The sequence below is a fragment of the Ailuropoda melanoleuca genome, chromosome 10 (genome assembly GCF_002007445.2).
Source record: "Ailuropoda melanoleuca isolate Jingjing chromosome 10, ASM200744v2, whole genome shotgun sequence".
NCBI lineage: Eukaryota > Metazoa > Chordata > Mammalia > Carnivora > Ursidae > Ailuropoda > Ailuropoda melanoleuca.
In genome coordinates, this window is record NC_048227.1 from 47,967,208 (window position 1) to 47,978,886 (window position 11,679).

General features: G+C 38.8%; 1 protein-coding gene across 2 annotated transcripts in view; it reads right to left on the reverse strand.

Moving 5' to 3' along the window:
* The window catches only part of GPR63 (G protein-coupled receptor 63), a 52,647-nt gene extending 41,173 nt beyond the window's left edge, over positions 1-11,474 (reverse strand). Inside the window, exon 1 of one of the 2 annotated variants that reach the window (XM_034670846.1) lies at positions 11,109-11,474. The gene's annotated coding sequence lies outside the window, so the exon portion shown is untranslated. Of the gene's footprint in view, positions 1-11,077 lie in introns of both variants that reach the window. The other variant, XM_019808362.2, reaches the window with a different exon arrangement.
* Positions 11,475-11,679: the final 205 nt, after the last annotated feature.

An 11,679-nucleotide genomic window follows, 5' to 3' on the forward strand; every position in this document is an offset into this window, starting at 1 on the left:
GACCCACCAAAAGACTTCGGTTATAGAAGTTATTAGAATATAAAATAATAGTTGAAATTACAAGGAGATAAGCAAATGTGAAAAAGAATCAAAGTTCTAGAAATAAAAATACAATAACCAATATTAAAGACAAAAGCAACAAAGTGAAATATTAGGCACAGCTGAAGTGAATTAGTAAACTGCAAGTTGAAACATAAATTTTCCCAAATTCAATCAAGAGATTAAAAAGATAAGAGACAAGAAAGATAATATAGAAGGTCTAACAAACATGCAATTAGAGTTTCAGAAGGAGATCATTAAATTAATAGAGGAAATATTCAAGAGATAATAAACAGAGGTTTTCAGAATTCCTGAAAGATCCTAGTTTTCAAATGTAGTCTCTCTAATGCCAAGAAGATTTTTAATTCATACCCAGAAATATCAGATTGAAAATTCAGAAATAAGAGAGACAGAGAGCAGGAGAATATCTGAGTATCTTTAAAAGATCTTAGAGGGAACCAGAGGGGAAAGATGGATTCCCCTACAGAGGAAAAAAAAAATCACTTGACTGCTCAATTCTCAATGGCAACAGTAAAATTCATAAAACAAGGGAATTATATTTTTTGATGTACCTAACGAAAATAACTGTCAAAATAGAACTCAATACCAAGGAGTCTCTCTTTCAAGAAACAAGGTGAAGTAAAAGGATTATCACACACAACAATTTCTGTCTCTCTCTCTCTCTCTCTCTCTCTCTCTCTCACACACACACACACACACACACACACACATACACACACAAGTAAAAGGAAAAGTAAAGTATGTACTTCAGGCAGAAAAAAATGATCCCACATAGAAGGTCTGACATCCAAGAAGGAATGGTGAGAACAGATATTGATAAATACATGGTTAAACATAAAGATGCTGTGTACAACAATAAAAGTAACATCTAACTTATGAAAGTAAAAGACAGGCTAGAACTAAAATACTCAACAGCAATAATACATAAGTTGGAAGTGGGTATCACAAGAGTTAAAAAAATTCTAAGGAATTTGCATTTTTTTAGAAGAACAGTGTATTAGTCTGCTGGGCCTAACATAAAATACCAAAGACTGGTGGTTTAAACAAGAGAAATTTATTTTCTAATAGTTGTAAAGGCTAGAAATCCAAGCCCAAGGTGTTGTCAGGGTTGGTTTCTGGTGAGATCTCTCATCCTGGCTTACAGACAGCCACCTTCTCGCTGTGTCATCACATGACCCTTCCTCTCTGCCTGTGCAAAAGGAAGAGTGAGAGATCTAATGTCTCTTCCTCTTTTTTATATGAACACCAATATTCTTGGATTAGGGCCACACTCCTATGACCTCATTTAACCTTAATTGTCTCTTTAGAGGCCCCATCTCCAAATAAATTCACATTGGGGGTTAGAGCTTCAACATATGAATTCTGGGAAGACACTATTCAGTCCACATTAGAAGGCAAAGATATTAACTTTAGACAATATCATTATGAGTATGCATAGTAAAATTATCTGGGTATCCACTAAAAAAAATAGATACTGAGTGTGTAACAATCTCCTAAGCCCCTGCTTGTGCGCTCTCTCTCTCACTCTCTCTCAAATAAACAAATAAAAAAATCTTAAAAAAAAAATAGTAAAGAAAATAGAAAATCAATCTGTCCAAGAGAAAGCAACAAAGAGGAGAAAGACACAGAAAAAGTAGAATAGAAAATACGTCATAACACAAGAATAAATGAATCTGAATATACCAGTTTTCATTCTAAATATAAAAAGACTAAACTCTAAAGCAAACATCCAGCTACACACTATTTACAAGAAATATATCTAAAAACATTAACTATATCAAGTTGATCATAGAGAACCCTATATCATTTTATTAATAGCAAAGAAAAAACATTAAGTCAAATAGGGCTATCAGAGATTTAGAAGGTCATTACATATGATAAAAAGCCTAACTTACCATACAATATTTAAAAATCTAATCTTAAAAGCATCTAATAACAAACTTCAAAATATGTAAAGCAAAGGTAAATTATCTTGACGAAACTGACAAATCCATTTTTATAATTTTTCAGTAAGTGAATGATCAAGGAGACAAAACTATCAATAAGGGTAAAGAATATTTAAACCACGCAGTTAAAACTTTCATCTTACGGATACACACGGACCTACATGGAGCACTGCACCAAGAAACTGAAGGATACACGTTGTTTTCAAGTTACACATGGAACATTTACTAAAAGAGAACATTTGCACTAGCCCATGAAGCTTACATCAAAAAGCATCAAAGAACTGGTATGATAGAGACCACATGCTCTGACCACATCACAAGTAGGTTGGAAATAAATCAGCAGCAACAAGTAAGTATGTTTAGAAATTAGAAAACACCGTTTTAAAGAAATCATAGCAAATAGCACTGTATGATAAGAAAAAACACTATATAAGAATTTCTGATAAGCAGCTAATGTAGTGATTCAAGGGAAATTAACTGTCCTCTAATAAGGCAAGATCCACAGTTAATGAGCTAAGCACCCAACCTAAGAAATTAGAAAAATAGCAGAATAAACCTGAAAACACAGAAGAAAGAAAAGACAAGAATGAAAAGAGCTGGGAAACAAGCATATAATAGAGATAATCGGCAATACCAAAACCTGGTTCTTTGAACAGATTAAGAGAAATTGCATACATGAGGATCGAAGGAGACAGAGAACATGGCAAATCATGAGCTTTAAAAAATTAGGACATATCACAGATGCAGCAATGATTAAACAGATAAAAGAATATCATGGAAAACTTTATGATAATACTTGTGCTTTTGAAAACCTAGTTACAATGACAAATGTTCCTTAACAGTAGAATGGATAAACTATGGAATTCATACACTAAAACATGAACAAAAATGAAAACAAATTATGGCTACAAACATTGACAAATCTCAAAAACATAAGAGTGAACAAATAAGCAAGCATAAAGGTATATGTAATATATAATTCTCTTTACATCAAGTTCAAAAATAACCAATGCTAAAGAATACGCTGCTTTAGGGATAAAGCATTGTCATTAGGTGCGGAATGAGGAAATAGAGGGATTCTAGGTATATCACACTTTTTAATCTTGGTAGTAGATCATGGGTATTCAAGTATTTTAACTTACAAATATGTTTTATGTACTTTTATACGTACAATGTACTTCACAATAATGTTCTTTTAAAAAATTTCATGGTAAAATCAGTTTCATGGAAACAGTGAACATTCACATGATCTCCTGAAAAAAATTTACCTTTTCAATCTTTCCATGCCTGTGACAGTCTATGCCAAAATACAAAGACATGGTTCTTGTTCTCTGAGATATTACAGAGGGAATGATACTCCCCTAAACAAAAAATTCATTCTGAAGTGCGTACTAAGGGAACAGAGAACCTCAGTCCAACTTGCAGAAATGAGGAAAGCAGATTGTTTCACAGTGGAGAAAACAATGTCTGAAAAAAGAATAACTGGCCCAGAAAATATGTTTGGTGTGTATGTGTTTACTTTCTCTTTCCTTCTACATCCAGGACCAAATTCTAAAAATGAAAAATATGCCTGAAAATTCAAATGTGACTCTGCATTCATTAGGGTCTTGTTTGATGGCTAAATGTAACTATGGTCATAAATATGAAGGGGAGAACTTCTCTCTACATTTAACCATCTGTCCTTAAGTTTCCACACATGACCTTTTCCTGGTTTTGCCCATTTTTATCTCTAGTTTTGTTCCTAGAAGTGACCATGTTTCTGTGATAGCCAGATTGATACTTACCTGGTTTCAAAAGGTAATTTCTGGTTAAGATGAGTTTTTACATTAATGACAGAATGGGAAAAAGATATAGATAAAATACAGATACACAGAAACAGACCCATTAATACAGGACATTAAGAGTCCCAGAGTTGGCAGCAAAGGACAGAAAACAGGACATTTTTAAATCCTGAAGATGATTACACAGGAAACAATATCTACTCCTTCTACCACACAGCAATTGTGTATGCATATGGGGGCAGCAGGTCAGATGCTATATCGCAAGGAGACTGAAAATGAAAATGGAGAACATTCTCAGGGCAATTCATAACTTCTGTACCTGTTTAGATGGTAATAGCATTTACAGCTATGACCAAGCCCTAGTGAATGGTTTGGTGTGGAGGCTGGACCTTACAGTTGAGTACTTAGAAATACCTAAGGTTATTTCATTTAGATAAAGACCTAGTCAGTCATGTCTGGGTTCAAATCCTATCCGACTTGAGCATTTCATATGACATTGATAAGAAAACTGCAGAAGGCAATGAAGGAAAAGTATAACCAAGTCTATAGATTAGATATTGAGAATAATAAAGTGACTTAAGGTCAACAAGAAACATCAATGCCCTTTACCCCTACCAAAAAAATCTACTTCTAGGGCTTTACTCAAATGGATAATCACAGATATGTATGAAAAACTGAGCTATAAGATATTTACTACTATATAGTAGCAAAAAACAAAAAAGTTAAACCTGTCTGATATTATGGCATATCCCCAATAAATTATGTTACATTCATAGACTACAATATTATTCAGTATACAAAATATGTTATGAAAGATCACTCCATGATATGCAATGTGGTTCATTCTTGTGTGAAAATTAAGAAGAAATATATAGTGGGGCGCCTGAGTGGCTCAGTTGATTCAGCCTCTGACTCTTGATTTTGGCTTGAGTCATGACCTCCAGGTCGTGAGATCATGCCCCGCTTTGGGCTCCGTGCTGAGTGTGGAACCTGCTTCAGATTCTCTCTCCTCTGTCCCTCCCCCCCAAAAAAGAAAATTTAAATTTTAAAATTAAAATTAAAAAAAGAAATATATGGTATAGTATCATTTTTAGAAACTGAAATATTATAGTATTTTTCTACATTATATAAAAATATACACCAAAATGTTAACAATTGTTATCTGTGGGCATAATTTTCCTCCTTTTTTTCTTGTCTGTTTGTTCGGGGTCTTTTTGGTTTTTTGTTGGTCTGGATTTTCTAAATTTTCTATAATGAACGTGTGTCACTTCCGTAAGAAAAAAATATCTATTATAGCATAAGGATGAAGAATAAAGATTTGAGGGGCGCCTGGGTGGCACAGCGGTTAAGTGTCTGCCTTCGGCTCAGGGCGTGATCCCGGTGTTATGGGATCGAGCCCCACATCAGGCTCCTCCGCTATGAGCCTGCTTCTTCCTCTCCCACTCCCCCTGCTTGTGTTCCCTCTCTCGCTGACTGTCTATCTCTGTCAAATAAATAAATAAAATCTTAAAAAAAAAAAAAAGAATAAAGATTTGAAACCTTACAATAGCAACTACTTACAGAATATGGAAACAAAAATGAGAAGTTCCCAACATCACTACACCTCTCTGTAGGAACAAATTTACCCAAAGCCTATTTATGGAAAATGGGGGAGCTTCAAATCCAAAACTCCTCTCATGAAAGAGCTCAATAATTCAAAAAAAGGAAAAGTGTCTAAGAAGTACTGAATGGGAACTAGCTGAAGGAATAAAAGAACAGACTTCCTGCTACTGGTGGGCAGTGGAAGGTACAATAGTTTGGGCAAACTTTATCAAAATGGAGCAGGAAGACGGCCTACTTCACATCTGGCCTGGAGGTAATGGCAAAAATAAGCTAAAACGATTAAAAGAATGGGTTTTTAATGCAAGTACACATTTAGAGTTGTGCCCAAAATGCAACACTTTTCCCTCTGGAAGCCAATGGATGTTACGCCTGGAATAGTCCCTTTCCACTCCACCCCGCTTTGAATCCGTATCCTCCCAGGACCAACTTAGATCAAAAAACCTGCAGCAGACACCCTCAGCCAGAGACTGTACTGAACACCTGACACAAATGTTAACTGATTCTTAGGTAACTTTCAGTTGAAACTTTTATTCTGATCCAAACTTCAAGCATCTTTAAATGCCTGCAAATGTTCTTTCTCTAAAATTTGTTTAAAACAAAAAACAGGGGCGCCTGGGTGGCACAGCGGTTGGTCGTCTGCCTTCAGCTCAGGGCGTGATCCCGGTGTTATGGGATCGAGCCCCACATCAGGCTCCTCTGCTAAGAGCCTGCTTCTTCCTCTCCCACTCCCCCTGCTTGTGTTCCCTCTCTCGCTGACTGTCTATCTCTGTCAAATAAATAAATAAAATCTTAAAAAAAAAAAAAAGAATAAAGATTTGAAACCTTACAATAGCAACTACTTACAGAATATGGAAACAAAAATGAGAAGTTCCCAACATCACTACACCTCTCTGTAGGAACAAATTTACCCAAAGCCTATTTATGGAAAATGGGGGAGCTTCAAATCCAAAACTCCTCTCATGAAAGAGCTCAATAATTCAAAAAAAGGAAAAGTGTCTAAGAAGTACTGAATGGGAACTAGCTGAAGGAATAAAAGAACAGACTTCCTGCTACTGGTGGGCAGTGGAAGGTACAATAGTTTGGGCAAACTTTATCAAAATGGAGCAGGAAGACGGCCTACTTCACATCTGGCCTGGAGGTAATGGCAAAAATAAGCTAAAACGATTAAAAGAATGGGTTTTTAATGCAAGTACACATTTAGAGTTGTGCCCAAAATGCAACACTTTTCCCTCTGGAAGCCAATGGATGTTACGCCTGGAATAGTCCCTTTCCACTCCACCCCGCTTTGAATCCGTATCCTCCCAGGACCAACTTAGATCAAAAAACCTGCAGCAGACACCCTCAGCCAGAGACTGTACTGAACACCTGACACAAATGTTAACTGATTCTTAGGTAACTTTCAGTTGAAACTTTTATTCTGATCCAAACTTCAAGCATCTTTAAATGCCTGCAAATGTTCTTTCTCTAAAATTTGTTTAAAACAAAAAACAGGGGCGCCTGGGTGGCACAGCGGTTGGTCGTCTGCCTTCAGCTCAGGGCGTGATCCCGGTGTTATGGGATCGAGCCCCACATCAGGCTCCTCTGCTAAGAGCCTGCTTCTTCCTCTCCCACTCCCCCTGCTTGTGTTCCCTCTCTCGCTGGCTGTCTCTATCTCTGTTGAATAAATAAAAAAAATTAAAAAAAAAAAAACAGGAAGAGGTGACAGCATCTCCCTTTGGAAGGTAACAGCTTAGAACAAAGAATCACGGCTCTTCTGCACGACCTCCTCAAGGCAGAACATTTAGGGTTTCCACATAAAACATTTTACCTAACGTGTTTTTTGAATGCTTTCATGATATAGACAAGACTTAGTCAATTGCGAGAAAAGAAGCTAAAGAAGCAGCTTTGGTCAAAAACCCCAACTGGCATGTAAAACTTACGGCTAAAATGACACATAAGGGTTTCAACTGAAAATTATCTAAGAATTGATAAACACATATGCCAGGTGATTAGTTATTCGTACAGTATTTGGCTGGGAATGTTTTTCAGTCTAAACTGGGCCTAAGAGAATATAATTTCTTCAGAATTACCACCCAAAGGAAATACTGATAATAACACTGTTATTATTAATTTCAATTGGTGACCCCTAGATGACCCTCCTAACTGCAAATATACATTCTTTTGCCAAAGGTCTGAAAGCTATGTTAAAATCCAACCTTCCCAACTCTTCCTTACTTTTTAATAAACATGAATGAGCTTTCCAGTATATTAAGCTAGAGTTTCATGGTTGAATTTTCTGAGTCTTATGTCATACAGACAGAAATGAGAACAAATTACTTTTACCAGTCCTGTCCGAATTTGCCAGCATAGAGGCTAAAAGGCACTTTATCCTATGTGTCAAACTCAAAGACTGAAACAGCTCACTGTCAGCTTCAAAAACCATTTTTTACAAGCATGGCACACTGCCTCAAGCCAACTAAACACTAAAGCATGTTGGGCTGCCCAAACTGCAAATTATTTGGAATGTTCTCCATGTCTTGTGGTTACGAAAGTACCTATTTTGTGGATCATCCAGTTAAAATCAGGGCCACATCTGACCTTAACAAAAAATTCCCAGGAAACTGAAACTATAATTGACCAAGATCCCATCAGTTCCGAAAGGCTGTGATCTCAGGCTCATAATCAAATATCTCAAATGTTATTTTTTGAAAGCCAAAGAGACACAACATAAACTCAGTGAAACACATTACTGTCTGTTTCAAGTAAACACTAAGAATTCACCCTAAAACACAGCTCATACTTACAAAAAAGGAATAAAACTGCCACCTGCCACAATGTAAAGGGCATTTGTGGCAAATATAAACACAAATATAAACACATTTTTTTAAAAAAATGCCTAGCAAATAGAGCAAAAATCTTTTAGATTATTTCACTTCATTCCTAATTTTCATACACATATGTTAAAATGTAGCCGCTTCAGCTGTGGAATGTGATAAGAAATATTCCAAACCTTTGCTTGTAGTGATTAGAGCACTGTATCATAGCTATTATTTTCCCAAGCATTAATGGGTACCTCTTTCAAATCAAATACTTATTTAGGACACCATTCACAAATTGGAGGACCAAAACTTCCCAAGGTTTGCCTCCCACGCCTTCAAGATCTACTCTCTAAGTCTCAGACCTTCGGAGAATGCCCTGAAGGCCATTTTTGAAGTGTTAAAAAAGAAAACATCATATTGACAAGCTAATTTTTTCCTAGGGATTCCTCTACTGAAGATAAATTACTGAAGCATGAGAAATGCCTGCTTCAATCATCCACTGATGGGATAATTCAGTCCATTTTAATAAACATGTGGTTAAGATCGTTGGCATACGGCCCCCTGGTACAAGCCTTGTGCAAGAACAAGAACACATGGGAAAACACAGTATTTTTTAACTTAACTTATATTGATGAAATTGATGAAAATGCTGAAGAGATGACAAGCCTTAACGGGAACTATTTTTAACTTCTGATCTCTTATACTTGTGTTTCTAGTGCATGCATATTATCAAGTCCCTATATCAAGTCCCTGTTACAGATATATAAATATGTAAGTATAGATAAAGACAGATATGGATTTTGTAAATATATGTGTGTGCATATGTGTGCGTGTGTGTGATATATATATATTTAGCTTTAAAAAGAATAATTCAGAGGCACCTGGCTGGCTGAGTAGATAGAGCATGAAACTTGATCTCGGGGTGGTGAGTTCAAGTCCCACATCTGGTGTAAAGATTACTTAAAAAAAAAAAAAGCATCATTCATAAAACAATCATTTCAAATCAAATAAACCATATACAAAATCTCAAAATTGTTAAATTTCCTAGAAAATAGTGTATTCTAGGAACTAAGTCCCATCCACCTTAGAACCCCAAATTTCATTGAATACAGTACTTTCCTGACTGGACTCCAGCAAACTTAAGGTAAAACGGTAACTGCAGTGAGGATATTAAGTATGTGACTTTTTCTAAGCAAATTTTTTTTCCAAGAACGGTCAATGTGCTGCAAATTTTCAGAAAATGCTTGGACAGTGAGTTCTTTTTTCTTTTTTTTTTAAGTTTCAGTTCTGGAATATTTCACAGCAGAGTGATAAAATTTTACTCTGAGATGAAAATCTATATCCCAAACAAAATGCTATAATATTAATGGTTATTCTGGAATGGTTTCCTTTCAAAATTTCCTCACTACAAATGTTTCCTACAATACCCCCTCTCTATTTTGATAATATTTTTTCACACAGAGATTATACATAAAGCATATTAACTGAGAATTTAAATACTTCTGATATTCTTTTCTTTAAATAAGCTCCCTCATTCTATTTTAAATGTTTAAAATAATCTAGATGATGCAATCAATTATGTCACTAAAACTCTGGCTATGCAACACTTCACAAAATACAGGGACTTTTCATCAGCACCTTTGATTTGCAGCTGACACCAGATGTATGCCACGTGAGTGGAGAGAACAGAAACAGGATTAGACCTGGGGGTGTGAGAAAATGGGCTTCCTTCACCCACAGGACACACGAAAAAAGAAAACTTACCCATTTGTGTAATAAATGTACTCATATATTAGGTTTCATCAAAATAATTACACATATTACATACCTCATCCAAGGGTAAAACTGTCTGAAGTAATGTCGGATTATGCAAGAAACATCAGGGTGTGTGTTTTTTTATGATTCTTAGAAACACTACCCTTGAAATTAGTTGGAGCCTTTTAATCTAAGACATAATGAAGACCATATTCACCAATAAACAAACAAATAAAGAGAAAATCCTATCTTAAACGGTATGGTTAAAACCTCACCTTGCTTCACCGAAAAAAAAACTGCTTATCTACTACGAGGGATACCTGTATTCCGTAAGTATCCAGACCAAGTCTAAATATCTAATCAGAGACTACGGGATCACTTTGAAATTTTGGATCAACCCCAGGGGACATATCATAAACATATATTGTTGGTGTTAGTGTGTGTGTGTGTGTGTGTGTGTGTGTGTGTGTGTGTAGCACCCTGAACCTGAAGGATATTAAAAAAAAAAAAAAAGTGTTTCCCAAAAGGGGCGGGGAAGCGAGGACTTAAAATCTGGGCGACGCTGAAAACCGACCAGGGCTGAAAGACACACAGCGCCGCAAGCTCACCCACACGTAAGAGGCAAGCTCTCAAACTGTTGGAGCTCGCGGGGAGCCTCCCGACTTGGGCAGACGAGGTGAATTTCACCCCTAAAGAGGGACGAAAGCACAGTGTAAAAGTTCAAGAGGATTCCATTCCCCTTCCTCTCACTCCCGGCACTTAGCCTCGGGAGGAGAAAGCCCGGCAGAGAAAAAGCCGGCGCTGGGTGCCAACCTGCAGCCGCCCAGTTTCCTAGAAGGCCCAACTGCTCCAGCGGGCAGGGGACGGCGACAGGGGGCGTCGGGAAGCCAGGCGGGCGGCACCCGGGGAAACCGAGTCCCGACCGGGCCCCCACCGTGCGGCGCGGGCTGCCGAAATCACTCAAGTTCAGCCGAAAACCTTCCCGAAAACCCGAGCTTCTCCTGCACAACTTCGGTCTAACCAGCTCCTTCTCCGCCACACGCTCCGCCCAACAGTACAGCCTCCCCAACGCGGCGGATCGAAGCGCTCCCCGCGGGCGGGTACCTGTCCGGGGGCCGAGGACCCCAAGTCTCACCTCATACAAAGGGCTGCGCGCGGGCGCCTACCGAAGAACCCAGGGAGCATGGCCCCATCCAGTCCCTCCCGGAACTTTCCTGACATAGCACTTCTCACTGCTGCAGAAAACGACGCTTGAAGGCAGGGGAGGAAGAGGAGGAGGCGGTGGTGGCGATCCAGGCGGCGGCGGCGACGGTGGCGGCGGCGGGAGCTGGAGCAGAAAGTGAGAAGCATCGCGGGCGAGAGCCGCCGCCTCCCAATCTGCCGAGGGGTTCCCGCCCCCAGGGTAACCAAAGCTCCCTCTTAAAGGCGCCCGCCGCGTTTTAGGACGCGAGGTGAGGGGGAGGAGGGTGAGGGGGCGGAGGCTAATAAAGAGGGAGGGGGCAAGCTAAGCCCGAGCGATTCCGGAGGCCACCGTCCAGGCTGCCGCGCCCGCCCGTTTCCGGCTGCTCCCCCGACTCTCCGCCAGATCTGGTTACCCCTCCCCCTGGGCAAAGGTAGGACAAGTGCTGGGACCCGGCACCCGCCGTTGGCTTGTGCCAGAATTGCCCCTGGAACTTCTCCCAGTCTCCTCACCGCCCCCATCCTTTTCGGGTCCTGTTTTCTTGCCCCCACCGCAGC